The sequence below is a fragment of the Sarcophilus harrisii genome, chromosome 4 (assembly GCF_902635505.1).
Source record: "Sarcophilus harrisii chromosome 4, mSarHar1.11, whole genome shotgun sequence".
NCBI classification, from domain to species: Eukaryota; Metazoa; Chordata; class Mammalia; order Dasyuromorphia; family Dasyuridae; genus Sarcophilus; species Sarcophilus harrisii.
The window spans coordinates 35109990-35133490 of NC_045429.1; the positions used below are offsets into that span (position 1 = coordinate 35109990).

At 39.3% G+C, this 23501-nt stretch overlaps 1 protein-coding gene across 6 annotated transcripts in view; it reads right to left on the reverse strand.

The window, feature by feature from the left end:
* Positions 1-23501, reverse strand: part of LRRC8B (leucine rich repeat containing 8 VRAC subunit B) — a 110294-nt gene that overhangs the window by 79302 nt on the left and 7491 nt on the right. For 4 of the 6 annotated variants that reach the window (XM_031969353.1, XM_031969360.1, XM_031969357.1 and 1 more), the window contains exon 1: positions 18065-18137. The exons of the other annotated variants lie outside the window; for them this stretch is intronic. The gene's annotated coding sequence lies outside the window, so the exon portion shown is untranslated. Of the gene's footprint in view, positions 1-18064; positions 18138-23501 lie in introns of those variants that run through there. 6 annotated transcript variants of the gene reach the window in all.

Sequence of the window (23501 nt, forward strand, 5' to 3'; positions counted from 1 at the left end):
TGATTGCTACCCTCAGAATTACCCTCCTCCTCAAAGGGTATAATAAGCCATGAGTCTGCCTCCATGATAATCTCTGGCATTCAAGAGTGCCACTGACATTTTTTTTAAATGTCAGCATTATTAATAAAATAATTAATTACCCAGAAAGCATGTCTTTCAAACTTTTGAAATATCACAATCCTATAGTCAATTTTCCTTTGATGCATTAAAGATACAAAACAATCATGTGTGACCTAAAAGAAAAGGAATAGAAAGGGAAGAAATCAAAAGGAATAGAATAGGAAAGTAGAAAGGAATAGAAAGGATAAGAAAAGGAAACACTGATGGTAAAGATCTTGTAACTCTGAGGAAAACACAGCCTAGGTAGTATGAGGTTTAATCATTCAAATCCTACATGGTCATACACTGAGATAAATGTTTTTCAATTAACAAAGACTTAGGTTATATTATTTGTAACTTAAAACCATGAATTTTTGTCTCTTTAAGCAATGTTGAAATAAAGACTGAAATCATAATCCAAGGTGCTCTTTTGTTTCTAAGAGAGCCCAGAAGGACCATGTAGGATTTGAATGATTAAACCTCATACTACCTAGGCTGTGTTTTCCTCAGAGTTACAAGATCTTTACCATCAGTTACTTTTTATGAATCCCATGCAGAAAACAGGTCAGTGTTCCGGTTCCATCTGACATCTCTCAAATAAATTATGTTGGTCATTAAAAAAATAGACAGTGGCATCTTTTCTTCCATTTCACATAATTAGATAATAGAGAATGATTGACATGATCACTTTGGAGAGAATTTTTTCAACCAGTTCATTTATCTAACATTTTATTATTGTTTGCTATGTACACATATGCTATCTGATGTGCTGTAGTTGAGAAAACCCAAAGTTTAGATAATAGCTTCACATTCAAGGAGCTTGCAGCTCACAAACAAAAATTATAATATACAATATCAAATAAGTTCACATGAAAGTCATAAAACCAAATGGAGGATCAAGGAGAAAGACTGCTACTGACAAAATGAATCTGGAAAGGGTCACAGAAGAAGTGACATTAGAATTGAGAATTCAAAAATAGTGAACAAAGTCAAACCGTTAAGGAGGCTGAGGTAAGAACACCCTAGGTGTGAACAACAGTGGGAGCAAAAGGATGGAGGTCAGAATGTGTAAGACAGATATTCATGTAAGTTGGAGTATAGAATGCCCAGAGAGGAATCATATGATCTAAGGCTAAAAAGGCAAGATGGCCTCAGGAATGGGAAGGCAAAGCATCTGGACTTTCCTCGTAGGCATCTACTGAGTCACTGAATACTGTTGAATAAAGAGCAGATCCATTCACAAGGAAGGTTATTCTGGCAGTGGTATGAAAGGCAGAGACAACAGTAAAGAATGATGGATGAAGAATTGGCCTTGGAGTCAGGAAGACAGGTTCAAATCTTGCCTCTGACACATACTGGCTATGTAACGTAAACAAATCACTAAAGTACTACTTTAGGCCACTAACTGAGACTGATTATAGATTAAAGAAAAAGTGACAACCTGCATTAATGGAGTTCCCTAGAAATGAAATCACAAGACCAATCCATATCGCACAAGGGGCAGATTGGAGGCAGGAAGAGGGCAAAGACTAGAAATTGTACAACTCTAATAAATACTCTTTGGTGACTTGAAAAATGACTGGAAATTCAAAAGATAAAGATGTGAAGTGATTCTTGGAGGGAAATGTCCATGTTAGTTCTCAAGTGATGGCCACTTCTCAATTTAGGATCACCATGTATCTCTAGCTCTCTTTTATTGAGGAAAACGAGGAAAAATCTTGGCTTGGAGCATGCAAAGCTATTACTAACAGTAGTACTGCACAAGTATATGAATTGTTTCTGTGTTTACTTTTCTGAAACTTTTAAAACTTTTTTTTAGACAACAATCATTACTCAAAATCATAGAATCTGAGCTTAAAGGACTCCAAGAGATATCTTGCCCATCAACAAACATTTACTAAGCACTTATAGTGTGCCCGATACTGTGCCAAATGTTTGAGAAACAAAGAAAGGCACATCTTCTCTACTCTCAAGCTCACAATTGAACTGGGGAGAAGACATACAAACAAGTACATGCAAGCAAGAGATATAGAGCCTAAATTCAAGATAGTCTCAATGGAAAGGTACTAAGATTAAGGAGAAATGGGAAAGATTTCTTGCAGAAGATGGGTCTTTACCTAGAAATTTAAATGAAGCCAGGAAACAAAGGTGAGGATGGAGAGAGTTCTAGTCTTACAAGACAAGTGTGATGACTGAAGGAAAAACTCCAGGTCATGACATCCCTCAACATCTAGCTTCTACTTCTCTATTTCCAGAGACACGGAACTCACTAGCACAGGTCATTGTATTGTGCTACTGAATAGCTATGATAATTTCAGAAAGAGAGAAACAAGTAGACAGAGACAGAGAAAACTGAGCTGAAATCTGCCTTCTTTAACTTTAGGGAATCTTTTCAACCCTGGACCAACAACTACCAGTCTATTTTCTCTATATCAGCCCATAAAGTATTTGAAGATACCTTCTAGGTTTCTTCTTTTATCATTTCTTTTGCTGGTTCTTTCCATTGTTAGTCAAATAACATTGTTGCTAGGCCTCCATCACACTAGTCACTTTCTTTCACTTTTTCCATCAATATTTAGGCCTGGACCCTATCCTTGGACCATATCCTCTCTCTCTAAATGCCTAGTTTCATCATTTGCAAAATGAAGAAATTGAGCTATATGCCTTCCATGACAGCTCCTTCAAGATCTAAATCTGTAATCTTATGATGTAAAAGAAGAATGAAAGTTGACAGGGTAGCTCATATGTTGTACTGATGGACTGTCGAAAAAATCAAGAGGAAGACCCTCAACACACAGAATGAACATGGTTTACAAAAGGAAATGGACAAATGTAGTACAGTAGGAGAAGGCATAAATAGCTTGTTATTCTGCATCATTTGAGGAAAGGCCCATTTTAATGAGATCATGGATCTACTGAATTATTTAACATAAATCACTGAAGGAAGGGGAAGGGAAGGAAGGAGGAAGGGAAGGAGGGAAGAAGAATGGGAGCTTCCTCCCTTTGGAGGGAAGGAAGGAAGGAAGGAAGGAAGGAAGGAAGGAAGGAAGGAAGGAAGGAAGGAAGGGAGGGAGGGAGGGAGGGAGGGAGGGAGGGAGAGAGAGAGAGGGAGGGAGGAAGGGAGGGCGGAAGAAAGGGAGGAGGGAGGGAGAGAAAAAGAAAGGAAAATCTTTTTTTACTATCTTTTAGTAGGTTTGTAAGCTCTTGATTCAATAAAGCATTCCTGACTATTCTTAAAGATTAAAAATATTTTTTGATCAAGGTCCAACAAGTCAATCAAAACATTAATTAAGCCTCTATTATATAGCAGGACTGTGCTAAGCACTGATGATACAAAGAAAGATAAAATAATATTAAGAAACCCAGTTCTCTGTATTATGTTTTAAAAAATCAATGCACTCAATTATCTCTTTATAAAAAATCTCTAAAAAGAGTTCTAAAAAACCCAACCCAAATCAACTAAACAAAAATCCTTCAAACATGTCACAGGTGAAGCCCAGCAACAACAGGGTAAAATTTCTTGTGCCCAGTGGAGCCCACATTGTCAGAACTCCCTGTTCCTGCCTCCCACTGCTAAGATCAGGCTGTTTCATTCATTCAACAAGAAGGAAAAGTTGCCCAGGGGAGAAAGAAGCAGTGAGATGCTAAGTAGATTCCTAAGTGGTTTATTAAGCAAAGAGTTGGAACAGGCCAGATGACTCCAAAGAGATTTTCATGGCAAGTTTATGGCCAAACAGTCACCATGTAGCATCCCCGGCAAGAATAGCGGTGCTACATGTTGAATCTCAAACCTAAGTTTGGTGGGATCTTGAGCATCTTTTCATTCATGCTATCACTCTGGAAGAGACAGGTAGCCTAAACTACCTCACATTAACTTCTGTATTTTTTTTTTTTTAAATTGAATTGCTTTTTTATCAGGGGTTTCCATCTCTGAGAATGCAAGCTAAAGCGGTGGACAAAATACTTGTGAAAGGTTATGGGAATACTTGAAAAATAATCATATTATCCAATTGAACTATTTTCACATGTGAATATACCTATGCACATTTATGCATAGGTAGATTCTGGGATTTATAGCCTTTTGTAATGAATATGGGGTATGATAAGGAAGGCTGTATTGAGAGCCAACAGGTAAGGGAATTGAAAAAGTTTTGAGAAACCCTGTTTTTGACAGCAAACCTTAGTGTAAGCAAGCAACTCCTGCTTGTATCACATACTTGAGGTGTGATCTGTCATTAACCTAGAACCTCACATCTAAAATCCCCTTCATTCAATTTTATTTCAGTCTACTAGCTGTTTCATCAGCCAATTCTCTAAAAGTAGAAGTTGGAGATGAATTAGTGATTTGCATCAGCATCAAGAGAGTTTCTACACTGAGGTTCCTTGAGATCACTTGAGATCCTCACTAGCTAACCCATCACATATATATGACTTCAAAATAAAATACCCTTTTATTTAAAAATCATTTTTGTAACTGATTTAAAATTATACATGATTCTATTAAATCCAAAAGATATATCAAGTTTTATAAATTCAGAACTTATTTCCCCCCCCCCAAAAAAAAGCACACCCAGAAAACAAAAGAAAACCGAATGAAGTATTATAGTCAAGATGCAGGTTCATAAAATCTTACTAAAAGATCACTCACTGGACATTAACATTCATAGGGTTCCTGAAGCATTCTGCTCCTGATGAATAAGGAAAACCTATTAATAAGATGGCTGTTTTCAGTTCCTAAGTTCCGGCTAGAAAAGTTACCTGTGGGTAATTAATCTACACCTAATCTTTCAGCAAGATGGTGCCTTTCTTTGTAATTTTTCCCAGCTCCCTGGAAATATTTCATCCGATTCCAAAATGAGCAGAAATCATGGCTCTAGCCTAAAACTTAGTAGTAATTTACCAGGTCTGTAAAAATTCTGAGCCAGGGCCACAGTCAATAATAGGGGTCTGGTTCAGTAAAGGAGCACTGATGACTGAAAGAGAAAGGGCTTAGGCTAATAAATGCTTGCAGCTGGACAAAACATGAGCATCAGGATGATAAAGAATTGGGGGGTGAGGGGAAGGGGAGTTGCCAAACTTCACATCCTGTTCAAAATTTCCCAGCATCACTACTCCAGTAGGACCAGTTGACAGAGCATTTGTGTTCCTTAAATCGCTAAAGGAGGAAAAGTCAGGGATCAGAGTACCCAGCAGTTCCTTTCTCAATTCTGTGCATCCTGAGTGAAGGGAGGAACAATACAGGGAGAGATGAGATGGGACTACCTGGGGTTTCCCACCATTCCAATTATGCCTGTGCCCTGAAGCGGCTGTATCTAGCTACACTGGTCTAGTGATACCACTGATAAGAATAAGTCATGCCTGAAAAACCTGATCTCTTTTTAGAATTGTAAAACATGTTGGGAACATATATTCCATCTGCTTTGTTCTCTATTTCTATGGTGCCTATTGCCATAGTAACAAGGCACAAAGATGGAACAGTAGGCTAGAAATACCCCCACCAAAAAAGGCACAAGGGGAAAGGGAGCCAAATGCTAGATCTAATCAAGCAGTAAAAGGACTGGATCTAGTTGATTCAATTTTTAGGAGTTTGAGGAACACTGAAAGGGAAGCATGGACGAAAAGTCAATTCAATAAAAATATTTAAAACAAGGATCTATGTTTGGCACTAGAGAGTCAAAGACAAAAAATAGACTCTAATATCAGGGATCTAACATTCTACTGGGATCATACAATATATATGTGTTTGTATCACATAATTTCAAATATACATATATTTTATATATGTCTATATAGTCATGTTAATATATGTACATATACATATATTACATATATGTGTACACATAGATATATATGTATACATACATATATCTATACACATATAGGTATATTGTATGTACATATACATACATACATATTCTCTATATCTTTCTCTCTTTCTCCATACACGTGCATACACCCACAGGTAACTATAAAGCTAATTTAAGAAGGAAGAAAACATTAAATGAGGGGGAGAGGGTGTAGTGGGTGAAAAGGAATCAGTAAAAACTTGAAAAGGACATAGCCTGAAGTTGAGCCTGGGAAAACATTATAAATTTTAAGGGGCAGAGATGAAAGAGTGTGTTTTGGGCATCTGGGGAAACGCATGGAGACAAGAGATAAAATATTAAATTCATTTAACAGTTGGGACATAAGTGACTTAGAGAGTGATTTAAGGTACAGAATGTATCATATATACATGTTTTTAAAAAATATAACCAAGTAAGAAATTTGTTTTTATTTTCTTCTTTTTCTATAGGGTGAAGGGTAGGAAAGAGAGAAAATAGATGTTGCTTAATAATTTAAAAGTAGAGAGGTAAGGGTGCTATAGCTATGGAATACTGCATGCACTTTCAAATGAAGTCACTATATTGTTAGTTTTGCTTAATTGTTTTACTTTGTTATAAGAGATTTCTCTCTGAGTGGGACAGGGGTAATCTGTAAACATTTATAATATAAAACAAAACATCAAGTAAACATTTTTAGGGTATTTTAAAATGTCTGGAAAAATAGGTGAGAATCAGATTGTGGCTAATTTTAAATATTTGTAATTTATCTTACATTATGTAAGGGGTTGTTGAAGAAAAACAGAAAGTGACTTTTGTATTGAATATGGGGTATGGTAAGGAAGGTTTGTATTTAGAGCCAACAGGTAAGGGGATTGAAAAAGTTTGAGAAACCCTGCTTTTGACAGCTGCCTTTAGTGTAAGTAAGCAAGTCCTGCCTGCAACACCTACTTGAAGTACAATCTGTCATTAACCTAGATGTGTCCTAGAAAGATTCATTTGGAAGACTGTATGGAAACTATCACTCAGATTCACCAAAATGCCATTTAGTCCACACTATTTCTAAGCCTATACCTCAACAGAGATCCCCCCCAAAAGAAATGGGATCTGTATATACAAAAATCATTATAGTACTTATTTTTATTATAGAGAAGATTTAGAAACAAAGAGGTTGCCCATCAATTGGGGAATGAATAAGCAGATTATAATATGTAAGTACAAAAGTATATCACTGTTCCATAATATATTATAGAAAGAGGTAACCTAGGAAGACATTATATAAAAGGCGTAAAATGGAGTAAAAGAAGAAGAAAACAATGTACCACAGCAATACTGCAAAGAAACATTCTTTGAAAGCCAAAGGGCTCTGATATGTAGTCAGTGGTCAATAAACATTTAGCAATTGTTTATTCCCTACTAGTAACAGATACAAAGAAATACAAAAGATAGTACTCCCTGCCCTTAAGGAGCTCACAGTCTAATAAGCCAATGCAATACATAAAAGGAAGATAACATGGGGCAGGAGTTTTGTTGGGATAAAATTCTGAAGCTTAGCTTGGGAAATGGTGGAGAATCTGGGAGGAGCTCTCCAAGGTGCACACTTTATCTTCTCTAAATAGAGGAAGGGAAGGAAGAAGGGAACAAGGTTAGAGGATACTGAGGAGGTGTTTGTTTCAAGATGATGTTTCTGGCGATTATGAAGATCAGGAGAGAAGCTAGGTGGAAAATGACAAAGAAAATGACTAATTATAATTCAGGTTCCAAGAGGAGATGTGCTACCTATTTCCTTACAAAAAACCAAGGGACTCAATATATAGAATAAGTCATACATTCTTTGGCCATGGCCAATGTGGAAATGAGAATATGTTTTGTCTGAGTATGCTTGCTCATAAGGATTTTCTTTTTTCTTTTGTTCCATTTCCTAGTGGGAAGGGGAGAATAGGAAGGAAAAGAGTGATATCTATAGGGTCACTAAAAAAAAAGAAAGAAAATAGCGTCATTGAAGCAATTTTCAAATGCACAAAAGGGAATGTAAGGCCAAAGAAAACAGACAGCTTTGATAATTATAGGTTGAATTTATTACTTTACTTTTTTATTACTTAAAAGCAACTTTATATATAATAGAGATTTTCAATTTCATGCCCAATCAATCTTCTTTTTTGTTCTAATACATAATTTCAGAATGAAAAATAAAATTAAAAATGATTTGGATGGGAAGAAAAAGTAAAAAAATGTAAAGATCATTTAGGGAGCCCCTAAAATAGTCTAGGCAAGAGGTAATAAGTGTTTGAAGCAAGTGGAAAGAGAGAAGGGAACACATATGGGGGAGGTTTTCAAGTATAATGGATAAACTCTGGCAATTGGTTGGACATTAAAGGCAAGAGATAAGGAAGGTTTAAGGGTGACATTAAAATTGTTAACTAAAGTGAGTTTGAGGAACTTGAATGACGGTAATCCCTGAACAGAAACAGGGAAGTTTAAAAGAGACTTGGATTTAAGGGGTATGATAAGAGCTGGGTGATATTTTATATCACAAGTACTGAATTCACTTTATTGCTCATTCTTTCTTTGGCCACCTTAGTGATGTAACAGGCAATTAATTATAAGGGCAGCAAAATTTGTGAAAGGACATCTGAATCCTTTTTGCTTTCTTTTTAAAATGGCAATAATGGAGCTCATTTTTTCAAGGGTACATTGATAATTGAAACTCTTTAATCAAATCTACATTGGCCCTGATTTGAATCAACAGATACAGGAAGTAAGGAGGAGTGAGGTTCATCAGTTAGGCATTTTTCCCATGAAAGGCCTGGTTCCATTTGGAGTTTTCAAAATGCCAGTCATGAGATTAAGCTGTATCTACCTTTGGAAAACATGTGCCTCACTGCACTAAAAAGAGATGACTACTGCTTGGGAATTCTTTAGTTTTGCAGGAATAAATACTAAAGACATCTGTAAAGGAAGTGTGCTTGGGAAGATAAGTAGATACAATGAATGCTTTCTTGAAGTTAACAAATTTATCTTCCAAGTATTATTTTTGGATAAAAATGTGCATATTCTGCCGAAAGGAAATCAGCTGGTGGGGGAGAGGGGAAAAACCTCGTTTCATACTCAGATGAATGTCAATGAAATTCAGGAACTCACTCCCCACCTTCAGTCCCTTCAAGGCCCTCAGATGCAGCTGCAGAGTAAGTATCCTGCCTACAAAGTCATCAGTTCTCTCCATTCTCTTTAAAAAGAGAGTAACTGTAGGACTGACTCTATAGAAGAAATAGAAAGGGACAATTCTCTCACCCCCTTTCAAGATTTGCCTAAATTATGCCATTTCTTTTCCATTTTTTTCTTCTGCTCACACTCAATTCTTTTTCTGATCATCTCCCTACCCCCTTGAAAACATCAAAAATATTTGGGAACCAAATGATGGTTGGCTTTACTGATTTCTATAATATCTGACTCAGTAACAGGAAAAAGAATGGGTGGGTTATATACAAATTATTGATTAAGTTTTATATGATGAACAAAATAAAATGCACTTACAAGAAAAGGTGTTAATAATTCTTTACCAGCCTTTCCCAAACTACTCTGGCTAAGGAACATTTCTGGACTTGATATATTTTTATAGAACTTATAAATGTTGGTCTGAAAAGGCTGGGGAGTATGGAATATTGCCTAAGATAAAAGGGGAGTTAGGAAATTTTTAGTCCAAAATAAAGAAAAATTAGCCAATTGAAAAAAAAGACTGCATTCTGTTTTGTACTCTACACAACACCGGGAGTCCATAAAACATACTTTGGGAAATGTGGCTCTACAATAACTCAATTTTTTGAAAAAAATCCTCCTATGTCTGCCAAGACTTGGTATGAAATGACTCCCAGGGTCACTGATCTTGGCAGCTCTAATTTAAAGCATTTTACATTTCGGCACTTATAAATATAAAAAGGAAGAAAGTGTTGATGTGTATACATAAGGGAGGAGGAGGGAATGAAGGAGAGCTTATAAGTTAGAGATAGGTGTTCAATATCTTCTAACACAGTATTTCTTTTTTTATGCTTAATTTTTTTTTAATAAATTGACTATATTGATTTTTTTTTCCATTTCAACAAAGTCATGTTTTGAAAGAAAATATAGATCTCTTCCTCCCACCCCAGGAAAAAAAATCCTCAAGAAAAATAAAGTTAAAAAAAAAGAAGTATTCTTCAATCTGTATTCAGACACAAATCAGTTCTTTTTCTGGGTATGGATAGGATTTTACATCTTAAGTACTTCAGAGTAGTTGTGGATCATTGTATTGCTGAGAGTAGCAAAGTCATTCACGGCTGATCATCTCACAACATTACATTTCATTTTGCTTGAGTTCATAGTAAACTTTTCAGGTCTTTCTGAGAGCATCCTGCTCATTTCCCATTGAATAATACTATTCCATCATAATCACAAATTTATTCAGTCATTCCCCAATTGATGGGCATCCCCTCAATTTCTAATTCTTTGTCCTGAGAAGAAAGTTGCTATAAATATTTTTGTACATGTTGGTTCCTTTCCTTCTTAAAAAAATCTTTTTGGGGGATTTATGCCTAGTAGTGGTATTGTTGGATCAAAGGATATGCATGATTTTATAGCCTTTTGGACATAGTTCATATCCTTTGACCATTCATCAATTAGGGAATAGCTCCTATTTTTTTTTATTATAAACTTGACTCAATTTCCTATACTTTGAAAAATGAAATTTTCATCAGAAAAACCCACTTCAAAATTTTTTTCCAATTACTATTGCTAACTATATCCCCGATTATTCTATTGTCTTTTTTTTCACCCTTAACTTCCTCAAAAGTGTTTTGCTACTGAACATTCCTTCTCCTAATATGGCCTCTCTTCTATCATCCTCCTCCCTTCTTGTATCCCCTCCTATTCTCTTGCAAGGTAAAATAAAGTTCTATACCCATATTTTGTATAACAGGATTTCTTAGTTTATTTTTTTATGTCACAATCCTCTTTAACACTCTGGAGAAACCAATGGGCTTCTCAGAATGAAATTTTTAAATGAATAAAATACACAAGCTTACAAACACAAGTAATTTGAAATATTTATCAAAATACTCTTAAAAACAAATTGACAGATCCCAGGTAACAAATTTCTGTTCTAAGAGGAAAGGGGGATAGGAAGTAGCTAAGGTGGTTTAAGAAAAAACTGGAAGGTTTGTGATAACTTAAATGAACTACTGTGATAAGTATAATAAGAGAACTAAAAAGAGAGGGGAAAAAAGGAATGCCATTCTGCAATGAAGGCCCAGTTGAGATTGGATTATAAGAAGGGAGTATGGTTGTTGTTGCTTGCCCTTCAATCGGAAAGTGGATATCATGATTTGCAAACAAATTGGATTTAAGTGAAAGAGGCTTGTGCAAAGTCACCAGTCTCACTTTCTCCTCTAGAGCCATCTGGGTCTAGTGGCCAGGTATAGATCAGGACAGTCCTGGTTGTAATGAGCCTTTTTAAGCTAAGGTCTTTCTCAGGTCTCAATTTGATCCAAGCAATGTCTATTCAATGATTAAGTCAAATGAGCAGGAAAAAAAAAGGCCTCTTTTACCTAGTCTAGACACACATTATATATGGCACCTTGAACGCTTGGGAAGCTTAGGGTGGGGAATCTTTGTATAAAGGTAGGTTGAAGAGTAGCAAAGATAAAGAAAAGTTTGCTTAAGGGTATCCTTCTAGAAAAATTAATTGAAACATAGATTTAGAACTCTCAAAGACCTTAGAAACCAAGTTTAACTTTTTTTTTTAAGTCTTCAAGTTCTCTTTTTATAGGTGAGACAACTAAGACATAAACAAGGTGAGCAACTTACCCATGGTCACACAAAGAGCTGATGAGTAAGATGGTATTTGAACTCATGTCTTCTGACTTGAAGTCGTGTCCTAAGAACTGTGCCATGCTGCCTGTGATACCATGCCAGGAGGGGAAAAAAAGGAGGAAATTCTCTTCCTCCTCTTGATCATGCCCCATGTTCCTTACCTGTGAAGACTCAGAATCCAAGTGAGTAGTGTTAGTGTAGTGCAATTTCAAGACCCTCTGATTTTATCTGGGTGTACGTTTGCCACCAGTGCTGATGCCAGCCCCTCTAGTCTTTTATAGACACATGAGTTACAGCAAGAGGACCTGAGCTCAAGTCCCAACTTTGCCATTAACTAGACATGTGGCTTGGATAAGTCATTTTACATTCTCGGGGCTTAAGTTCGTTAAATGCAAAATGAAAAAAAAAAGTGATTGATCTAGATCAAAGGTTTCAAACATAGCTTTACATAGGCCACAACACTTCCCAATGTGGATAGAACCAGATAGATTTTGTGTAATTGGGGGCGGGGAGGAAGGAGCTACCTGACACAATGATAGAACATTGGTTTTGGAGTCGAGGATCTAGGTGCAAATCTGACCTCAGACACTTAACATTTAACACTTACTAGCTGTGTGAACCTGAGCAAGTCACTTAAGCTCAAGTGCCTTTCAAAAACAAAACAACTAATAAAAATATAATTGAGAAATATTTAAATAAATAAATATAGTACAACTAAGTCAATATGGGTCCACAAGCATCCTTCAATACAAATTACTGGCCTCCAGTTCTGAGTTTGATATTACTGGCCTAGATGATATATAAAATTACATCTATCTCAAAATCTATTATCCCATATATCCAAAAAGGAAAAAAAAAATCATATCACAGCCAACTTTCTGGGGATGAACTTTTCTACATTTAGCTATTCTCATCCTCAGTCAAAATACAAACATATTATAGAGTAAATGAGCTTTTATAAGATTAGCCTGAATTAACCACAATTTACAATATTATTTTTATGGGAACGAGTAAGGAAGGTACTTCATGCTCCAAGCAATCAGATTACAAAGGTACTTTTGAAAACTACATATTCATCAGCCAGGAGCTTAACCCAAGACCTACTTCATGTGCATGTACACGTACTCATATACAAACACAAACATGACAAAACCGTACATGAAAGGTTCTAAATATGGGTAAAAGATCAGGTGTTAAATAATTCAGAGAAGAGGTCATTACTAGTTGAGATGGCATTTTTTTTATCACTATGAATTTTTGAGAGGTTGAATAGAAAGACAAATCATTTATTCTAGAGTGAGCAAGAGATGTTGGAGAAGAGTGGGAGAGTGAAAGCATTTTGAACAAAAGTAGAGGCAAGAAAACAGATGGTATGTTGCGGTGGGGGGGGGGGTGGTGTAGCAAAGCATACCATATATAACCAGGAGCAGAAGATTTACATAGTACACTCGTGGGCAATAAGGACAGGAGTGGTAGGTTAAGGCCAGATCATAGTGTCTTGAATTTGCAAGGCAAAGAAACATGGACCTCTATTCTATTAGGGAAAGGAGGTGGGGGCAGAAGCCATTAAGGGTGATTGGACAAAGGTTATGAAGGAGATGGTAATGAGTAACCTAAAAGCAATTCTCAGAAGAAATCAGAAGGTGAAAAGAAGGGAGTCAAAAAGACTAATTATGTGGTTAAGTCAAGGAATCTTTAAGCTTTATTCCCAGATATTCCAGGGAAAGCCTTCAGAGTCTACCATAATTCTTCCAAATATCCTGAATGGAGGCAATCTGCATTCTTTGTAGGGGGTGAAAGATGACTGTCTGTCTGTCTCTCTCTGAGAGTGTGTGTGTGTGTGTGTGTGTGTGTAAGAGAGACAGAGACAGAAAAGTTGGATGAATATCAATCTGGGTAATTTCTTTTTGGTTAAAAAAAGGGGGCCAGTGACTATAATGAGACCACTTTTTTTTTTTGGTATGGCTTGAAAAATCTATCTGGAGATTATTCTAAAAGATTATTTCTAAAAATAGCTAAAGCAGTGGCAGCAGCATCAGAGTAAATGTATAGCCTCCCCAAGTGAACATTTGAAAGACAACACTCTTAGTTTCATAAAAACTGGGCGCGTGTTCAAATAATCTCATTACTTTATAGCCACCCTAAGTAGAATCAGACATTGTTGAGTAGTGAATAGAATATCAGATTTGAGAATCAGGAAGACCTGCCTTCAAATCTCTGCCTTTGATTGTTATTAACTATGTGTCCATGAGAGCTCTTTGTATCTCACTTTCCCTATCTGTAAAATAAGTTAAAACAAAACAAATCCATTTCTGTAGTTACAGCACCAAAGGAGATCATTTGCAAACTTTTCAACTCAGAATGTCTATGTGTCTGTAAAAGAGACAGAAGCAGAGAAAAAGAGAGTAGAAGAAAGATGGAAAATGAGAGAGACAGAGGGAGAATAGCAATTTTTTAGGTTTCATTACTAGATTCAGCCAGAATTTGTCCACAGTTGTGTAACTGAGGTGGGGGAGGGCAGAGCTACATGCCACAATGGATAAAACACTGGTTTTGGAGTCAAGAGGCCCACAAGGAAGAAGGAAAGGACTTCTGTATTACTAATTCTGGAGAACCACCATCTAATCTTACACAATAGTCTTTTACCCTATTCAGGACTCAGAGAATCTCTAGGTAGGTACCTACCTAAGGAAGGTAGGGCAAGTAGAGATTACTGTTCCCATCAGACAGATGAAGAGGCTGAGCTCTAATTTTTAAAATGCAGCTCAGGACAGCATAAGAGCATATGCAGCTCAGGGAGAAGAGCATTAGGAGATGACAAAGAAGTATAAAAGAGTGAAGAACGGAGATACTGGCTCTATTTTAAGATTTTGCCTAAGGCCAAGAAACTGGGGGAAGTGAAGATTCTCCAAAGATCCAGATGGTGCTAAATTGGAGGTGGGCAAAGGCACTGGTTAATGGCTACTTTAGGAAACTTACTGCATGACAATCAATGATGACCCTCTTCCTTTGACACTAATGGACCATAGCCTGTATCTATCAAAATCTGGGCAGGACAACAAATTTGAAACCAATGAAGTGGCAAAGGGGATACACCAAACTAAGCAAAAATCTAGGGTTTATATAATCTGTACAAAATGCAATATTGGGGGGGGGGAGGAGGGAAGGGAAGGCTGACTGGACTATAGAAAGGTAGAAAGTGACTACAATAAATTGTCTGAAAAAGTAGAAGGACTTTAAATGCCAGAAAGAAGTCTGTATGTGAATTAAAATGATCGCTTTGGCAGCTGTGTAGACCCACAATGTAGCAGATAAACTGGAGACTGGGAGACACTTGATTAATGAGGAGATTGTTGTAATAGTTAGGTTAAAGGACAAAAGACTGAACTAGAATACTTATTGTGGGAGTAGAGAAAAGGGAACAGATGGAAAACATGTTTGGGCTTGATATGGTGGATAGAACATTGGCTCTGCAGGCAAGAAGATCTGCACTCAAAGCCTGTTTCTGATATTCATTGCCCATATGACCTTGGACAAATTCACTTACCCTGCCTGAGCTTTAGTCACCCCATCAATAACATGAGGAGGTTGAACTAGATATGGTCTCTGAAGACCCTTATAGGGTTAGTATCCCAGAATCCACTTGAAAACTGATTAGGTATGAGAAGTGAGGAAAAGGAAGGATGAAATGGGGGTTGGGAAACTGGGTCAAGTCAACAATCATTTATTCAGCACTTAGACTATAGATGCCAGGCACTATTATAAGCTTCGAGGATACTCTAAGAAACAAAACAAAGAAACAACAACAACAACAACAAAAACATAGTCCCTGCCCTCAAGAAGCTCACTAACCAACAGGCTGGTATCAGGCAAAAAACTACGGAAATAAAAGAAATATACAAGGTAAACAATAGTTTCCTAAACAGGAATAGAGCTGGGTTTGAGGGGGAAGAGCTACAATGTTGAAAATGAAGGCAACATTTCTTCATACAAACACACTTGATAAAATCTGATACTCTCTATAAGGATATTCTCTGACCTGTTGTGTCTAACAAATTCAATTTTGGCAGGGAAAGATCTAAATGCAGTCTGTGGGACTATCCCTGTATGCTACTCAGTTGGGGAAGCACATGATATGTGAAAGGAGATGAAAACCCTACAGAAATCTGCAATAAAAATGTTTTCACTTTTAATCCTATCAGTATCTTCAACAGGCATATTTGCTAGAAAGAGACTGGAGAAGGGAAAACAGATGATGGAATTGAATTGTAAGAAACTAGAGGTGTACCAGGGAGTGAGATTGAAGTAGGTTTTCGTCTTTGAATATTTGGGGGGGGAAAGCATGATAAACTTGAACATGATTATCTCTAGACCCACACACACCCAGGAAATTACAATCCTTGGAGCACCCAATAAAGGATGTGTCTGGTAAAGCATCAGAGAAGCTTGGTTTTCAGATATTTTAAAGATTTACATTTTTTCCTAGGTAATAAATAAAAAGCATTGCTCATTTAAGATCAGTACCAGGCAAATAGAAGATCTTAACTACCAATATAACTTGGTGTCTTTTCCATTGCTGGTGAAACAGGAAGGTTTTTATTATGTCTCCTTGCCTTCTTTTGAGAATCCTGACAACCGAAAGAGCAGGACTCAAATGAATCTCTTCCATTTTAAATAGCAACTAGTCAAAAGTACAACTCACCCATAAAATGTGAATGAATATTCATTCATCTTAAGGTTGGACATGTTGGAACATCTTTCCAATTCTAGAAACAGGTCTGGTTTTCACCAACTATGGAGTTCGGTGCTAATTTGTAAGCAGAAATTTTGAATAATAATGTAACATACACAGAAAGTAGATATGAGGAGATTTTAAGAGCTCCACCATTCAAGAAGCCACTCATTTGTGCTTCTAGGCTGTCTGAACCAGCAGCTTGTCTTTTAACTAAAATAAATTTAAATTCTCCCAGATAATACTGAAAACCTTGAATTACCTCTAGATCACTCTTAAGGGATCAGTTGTCACCTTACTCTCAGTCCAACGAATATTCCAGAAGGGAGAACTGAGCTTCTAGAATTCCAGTAAAGGCCCATTCTGCAACCACAATCCAAACTGATCGATTTTCATTTGGAGCATCCAGGGTGTGAAGGGTTGCTTCTAGAACAATTGGCGATCTTTGTGATATTCCCTACTTATATTGCAGTGAAACTACTTTTGTGTGCTGAAGTGGTAGACTAGGAGTGATAGAGAGGGAATGATTTGTTTGGGGACATTGGAATATTTAGGTTCTATTTTAGAATATACTGAATAAGCTGTCTGTTTTGCTTTGAAATCATACGGTTTTAAAATTTCTTACAGATACCGGTTTACAGGCACACACTTACAGAAGAAGAATGAATCCATGAAAGTAAGTTTTTTTGTTTGTTTGTTTGTTTTTTTAATGTTATTCTCTCTTTTGCACACAGGCGAATCATGGACAAGTATCATATGAACTTGAAGATAACCTATGGACTTTGGGAAGTCACTTGAGGACACAGGGCAGTGAACCAACACTAAACCTTTGCTTCTGACCCCTAGGCACCTGCATTCAGCAAAACTGCAGTTGAAGAAGGATTGGGGGCGGGGAAAGGACTAGGATTCTACGGCAAAGAAGCTTTAATGTGTGTTAAATAAACAGTGGCTTCTCCTTAGCACCACCCACACGCCAACAACAAACATTTTAAAACAACATAAACCTCATCAAGTTGCAGGTGGACCACTAAGACCTAGAAGAAGTTGTTTTATCTACGAGAAAGGCCCTGGGCCGGGATACAGAGAGCGGGACCACACCTGGGCAGCATCCAAAACCTCGCTCAGCTCACCTGCGCCGGGCAAATTTGTAGCGGAGGAGTGGTCCAGTCTCACCGACCCAAGCCCCCGATTCCACCTTAGGAAGCTGGGGGAGGGGAGGGCTGCGGCCCCAGGACCTTCGTTTTGGAGGTTAATAACCTGTTCTTCTACGGGACACCCCGGGTCCTATGAGGCGGGGCACTCCCGTCCAAAAGGGGAGGGGACCTCCCCTAGCCCGGCTGTATCTCAGTGCCCCAGCCCGAGTGACCCTCGCGCCAGGTGCCAGCAGGCCCCAGGAGCACCCAGGTGAGACACCGGCAGGTAGCTGCAGCAGCCCCTGCCCGGCCGACCCACCTGCTGCTGCCGCCGCCGCAGCCCCGGGTCTCGGTGGTCCGCCCTCCTCCTCCTCCTCCCTTTTCTCCCCCGTCTTCTCCGTGCCGCGAGCCCCGGCCCCCGCGCTCCCGGTTACCTGAGAGCCTGGGAGGGCTCCAGCCCCGAGCCGCGCCGCCGAGCCGCGGCCGCCCGCTCCGGGGCCGGCTGCGGGCAGGCAGGCAGGCTAGAGATCGGGCGGGCAGGCGGCGAGCCCTGCGCCCGGCACTTTCCCCGGTTCCCCGTGGCTTAGTGGGAAGCCCCAGCGCAGCCCGGCTCGCCGCCTCCAGCCGGCTCCATTGTGACGCGACGCGTTCCAGCGGCCAATAGGCTTCGGGCGGCGCGAACCGCTGACTAAGTTCGCTGTGGGGGGTGTGGGAAGGGGAGGGGACGTAAAGGGGGGGAAGAAGGGAAGAGGAGGAGGAGGAGGAGGAGGAGGAAGGAGCGGCAGCAGTGGCAGTGGTGCTGGCGGAGGCGCGGGCTGCGAGCCAGCCCCCCTGTTGCTGCTGCTGTCGCCGCGCGGTTCGTGCTGCAGCCCGGGCGGGCGAGGGCAGCTGCCCGACTCGGGGGCTGCGGGGGCCGGTGACTCACTCGCTGCGGGAGACAAAGCGCAGCTGCTTTCCTCCTGGGGCGCTCCACGTGCCACTCCAGGCTCCTAGTGCCTCCCGAGTCGCAGACTGGCAGGTGGTGGCCGAGGGCTAAGCATCCCCCGAGACGAAACGGGGGTGGGGGGGAGGGGGCGGGGGTAGGAAGGCAGAAGGAAGCTGGACCCTCCTTGCGCCTAGCTCGGCAGTGTGCGCTCTTTGCGTACCTCCATATCTGGCTTGGGCATCTCTCGGCCTCTACCCTATCCCCCCACTTCTCCCCAAACACACACACAAACACATACACCTTCCCAGGGGACCACAAGAGAGCTACTGGAAAAACTCCTCTTCTTTATCTAACGTTCTATAGAAACGGAGAAAGTTGGAGATGTCGCCATTTGCCCACTGGGCATCTTTTCCTACTCCCTTCGGATTTGAGACCTTAGCCCAGATCAAAGGCAATTCCGAAACAATCTACACCCCGGGCGGTTTAAGATCCGTCATAAAATTCAGATAAGATAAAGTTCTGATAACTGGATAGGACTTCTGAAGCAACCTGTATGAGAAGCCCACGCTAACAGAACCCAACAGGTGTCAAACTATTGCTTGAAGACCTCCAGTAAGGGGAGACCTACTTGAGGGGCAGCACCTTCCACTTTGGGACAGCTGCAGTTGTCCCGGAAATTTTTCCTTACCTCTATCAGAAACCTGCCTCCTTGAACCTTCTGATTACATCTGGGTGTAGAGGTAAAAATTCTGAGTTTCCAAACAAATAATGAAGACTTTTTTTCCCATTCCCAGCATACCTCTCTCCTTCCCCCAGTAGTTCTTTCAATGAATGCATCTGGTGGTGGGGCTTAGCACAAGACTCTGGTTCTTGGGCTTTGACCCATGCCTAAAGGGAAGCCCGGTGATACATAGTTGAAATGACACATTTTTGTTGTCTTCTTTGTTATTGTTATGTCAGAAATCCTCAGCCGAAATCCAGCCTTTGGATTATTTTTGTAATTTAGGCCAGTGACTTAATCTACATCTCCTCATCTGTAAAATGTAGGCCTCTGAAGTTTATAACTAAATACATCTATAATATTATGATCCTGTTCCAGATCCCATCTCATATTTTCATCTGAGTAACAGGAAAGAAGTTGGGGTCTCATTGGTTGCAACATTATATAGGGGTCCTTGAGTTGAAATTCTATACAGAGGGAATACCACAATTAGAGTGATCTTCCTTAAGTGCACTTAACATTTCTACCACCCACTTTCTCCGGATTCTTTTAAGTCAGGGATTTGCTTCTTGTTTCAGCTCAGAAAGTTCTTTCCCCAGAGTACAATCTACAACACAATAATTCAATTAGGCAAGATTTATATCTTTGGGTTGCTATGGAGATTGAATCTCCGTTTCTTTTTAATGTGTGTTTCGGGACTCTCCCATGAAAGGAGCTGCAGATTTTAAGGACTCAGCATTTGTGGCTGGATAAGTCCAGGTAAACGTGGGAGGAGAGTCCAAGTTGTGTCCTATAGAGACAAAGTTTAGAATAAAGACTTCAATCCTGACAACCCTAGAAACTGAAACAAAACAAAACTTTCTCTGGGGGACTGTTGCTTCATTCTGAGTAATCTCCAGTGCCCTGAAGAGAGGGAGAGATGAGAGAGTGTTGTGAACATTCTCCTCTCGTCACCCTACTAAAACTCTTCTTCTTTAGAGGTGTGATACAAGATTAGCTTCTCTGCTTTCAAGGCTCAAGTCAAATTCCCACTTCTTCAAGATGTCTTTCCAAGCCTATTGTTCCCTGTCCAGTCACCTCTAAACTGCCTTCCCCCTGAGTTTACCTTCTGCTATCAAATCATAAATTTAGAACTAACCCACATGTGAGGTCTATCAGGCTCAGACTAGCACCTGAGCCTAGCCAAAGGCCTCTTGCTATCTGGTGACCTACCCATGAGCCTTATCACCAGTCACCTGGATCCCAGGTTTAGTCAAAGATGCCAAGTACTTTCTTCTTCTTCCTGGAGAAAATTGTCTACAGACATGGGCCCTGATGGTTGTAAGGTGATTAAATCAATCGTGAACAACTAGGAGACACAGTGGATAGAGTGCTGGAGTCAGGAGGACCTGAGTTCAAATCTTGTCATAGACACTAGTGGTATGACCCTGGGCAAGTCATATAAACCTGTTTGCCTCAGTTCATGAAGAGGCAAACATAGATGAAAATGACTAACAACAGAAAAATAATCACACTTTAGCTTTTGAGAACCATTGAGACCCCAGACATAGGCCTCTTGCAACCTCACCTCCTGATGCTACTATGTCTTGCCAGTAGGCCACCTGATCATAAGGCTTAGACTAAAGTCTCAACCTTCCTTTCTCTACTCTCCTCCTCCTCCCTCCCTCCCTCTCTTTCTACTTTTTACTCAGGAAGTAATAATCAAATCAACTCTTAGCTGATGGGTACCACACTAGTATTTGAATGTTAACAAGTTCTCCTTTATCTAGAATCCTTGATTTAGAATTCTAGACTCCCTAAATTTTAGATCTTTTTTTCTGCTATTGCAATGTCCGTTCCATAATTCTACCCATAACCACTTCTGGTTTTCTATCCCTAATACTCTTTCCATTAAAATCTGTGGAATGATTATTATATTGTTCACAAAAAATTAAATTGTTCACAAAATATTCACACTATTCCTTTCCTGCTACTTTTTCTTGCCATATCGGAAAGCACCCAGAAGACCATGCATTTCTGTTCACCCTCTCAAGTGTTTTGGCACTTTCATCTCCTCTCCTTTTTGCCAACCATCACATATATTTGGTCCAAAAGGGAGGAAGATTGCTTCTTGTTCCTCCCTGCCACTTTCTATACTCTCTCCCTAAAAGTGTCACTCACCATCTCCTCCACTGTGGTTTTCTTAATCTGGGTATGTTACCAGATCCCAAGCCTAGTAACAATTATCTTCTTACCGTTCTCATTCTCCCTCCTTTCTAAGGAACCCTTGTTTCTCAAGGAATTCAATACATCATATAGTTTGTATGCTGAGAACATATGTCCTCATGGATTTTCTAAATATATAAATGTATTCCCCAAAGGATGGCCTTGGACCATTCTGAGGAGAGAAGGAAAGCCAGCATTGTAGCTGCCATGGGATTAGAGGGATAGGAATTGAAAAACCACAAAGTGCTACCAGTAATTACTTTCCTCCAATTTCTGGTGGGAGGTGCCAGGCTAGAATCTGTTCCCCAAAATATTCCCTGTCTATGAGTACAGTAGGTTCAAAACAAAAACGGCTAGCTTCCCTGGCTACTGTCCCTTAAAAGAAGAGTAACCCTTAGCTTAAATCGATAGATTTATCTCCTTTCCACGAAATATTAGGTAGTACAAAAGACAATCATGAATAGTGAAAAGCAAGTGTCCAATGTATCCAAGCAAATAAGAAACAGAAATCAGAGAAATTATATGCGTTAATACATATCAGAAAATACATAAAGAACCGGCTTCAGTGTAAGAGCAAAGCCTGAAGGAAATCACACCTGAAGGGAAATTCCTGGAAGTCTATTGGAGGAAGAGGGAGTAAACTGAAAATCAGAGACATGGACCTTTAAGAGTCAGCTTCCTCTACACATCTGTTACTTCTAAAACATTTTCTCTTTCTCACATATCTAGAATCATATGTATATGTGTGTGTGCCTACATGTGTGTGTGTATATATATATATATATATATATATATATATATAGTATGTATATATGCATGTGTGTGTGTGTGTATTTCTTTTGAAGAAAAAATATCTTGTCAATCCAAATCTTTTACACCAGCCGTTATATGTCACCTGGTGCTCCGAATTCTCTGCACTAATCCAGAGTCACACATGCAGCACACAAATGAGATTTGTCTTGAAACCAGGCTAAATTTATTCACAGTCTTCTCTGCTTCAACCCTTAAGGACCCTGATTTATATGGTTATGTCCCCTCAAACTCTCTGACTTCCCATATTAGCATTCTCCTAAATCCTCTTGATTTATAATTACTCCATTTTAACTAAATAAGCTATGGGTCATATCCTTTGCCTCATCAAACCCCACAAGAACTCTACTTCTACAACCCTGAAATTGCTCAATCGGACCTTAACCTATCCTTTCATTTCTCCCCCTGCCTTACCTTTGGGAATCCACCCTTCATGCTCACTGCAACTCTAGGTTAGCCATCTCTAATGATTTTCTCTCTAGGGACTGATCATTTCCACTCACCCCTCCATTCCTACAATGACCTGCCAGAGTCCCAATAACTTCAACTTCATCTCCACCATGTTAAGAGTCTGTGTGCTTAATCATTCCAGCTATACTGAAATTATCAAGTGAACCCAATTACTTTCCAACTGTTTAGAATGGGGGAGGCAATATAATGATCTATTCTTCCCCTAACAGGTCACAGAAAAGTGATCCCCAGTAAGAGACAAGACAGAAGACTGAAGAGCCAACTTTCTATCACTAAAAGGGCAAGCCTGTCAGTGAGTTAGGGGGATATTTGCCCCAAGTATGTGAAGACTTCCTCCAGCAGAATAAATGGATAAAAACAATTTGTTCCAATGACCACAAAGGAGGCTAAATTAGGCTGGGGGGAGAACTTAGAGCTTGGTCAGACACTGAAGTTGCCAAGGTCATCCACAGCATTTCAGGAGGTAGAGGTGAGGGCATCAATAGTTGTTTTGACCTTTTATCTTGCCATTGAACGTCAACTCAAGAAAAAATAATGAGGCTGATGATTTTGTGCAATCTAATCTCACTTAAATTCAATTCACATGCAAGTTAAGACCTCATCCATTACCTACTATTTTACCCCCAAATCATGATGTCATTAGTGCTCTTTGAAAACAAAGGATGAACAACAATAATAATAAGGTCACCTCCAACTCTCCAAGATCAAGCAGGCCTAGATCCTATATTGAAGGAAACTG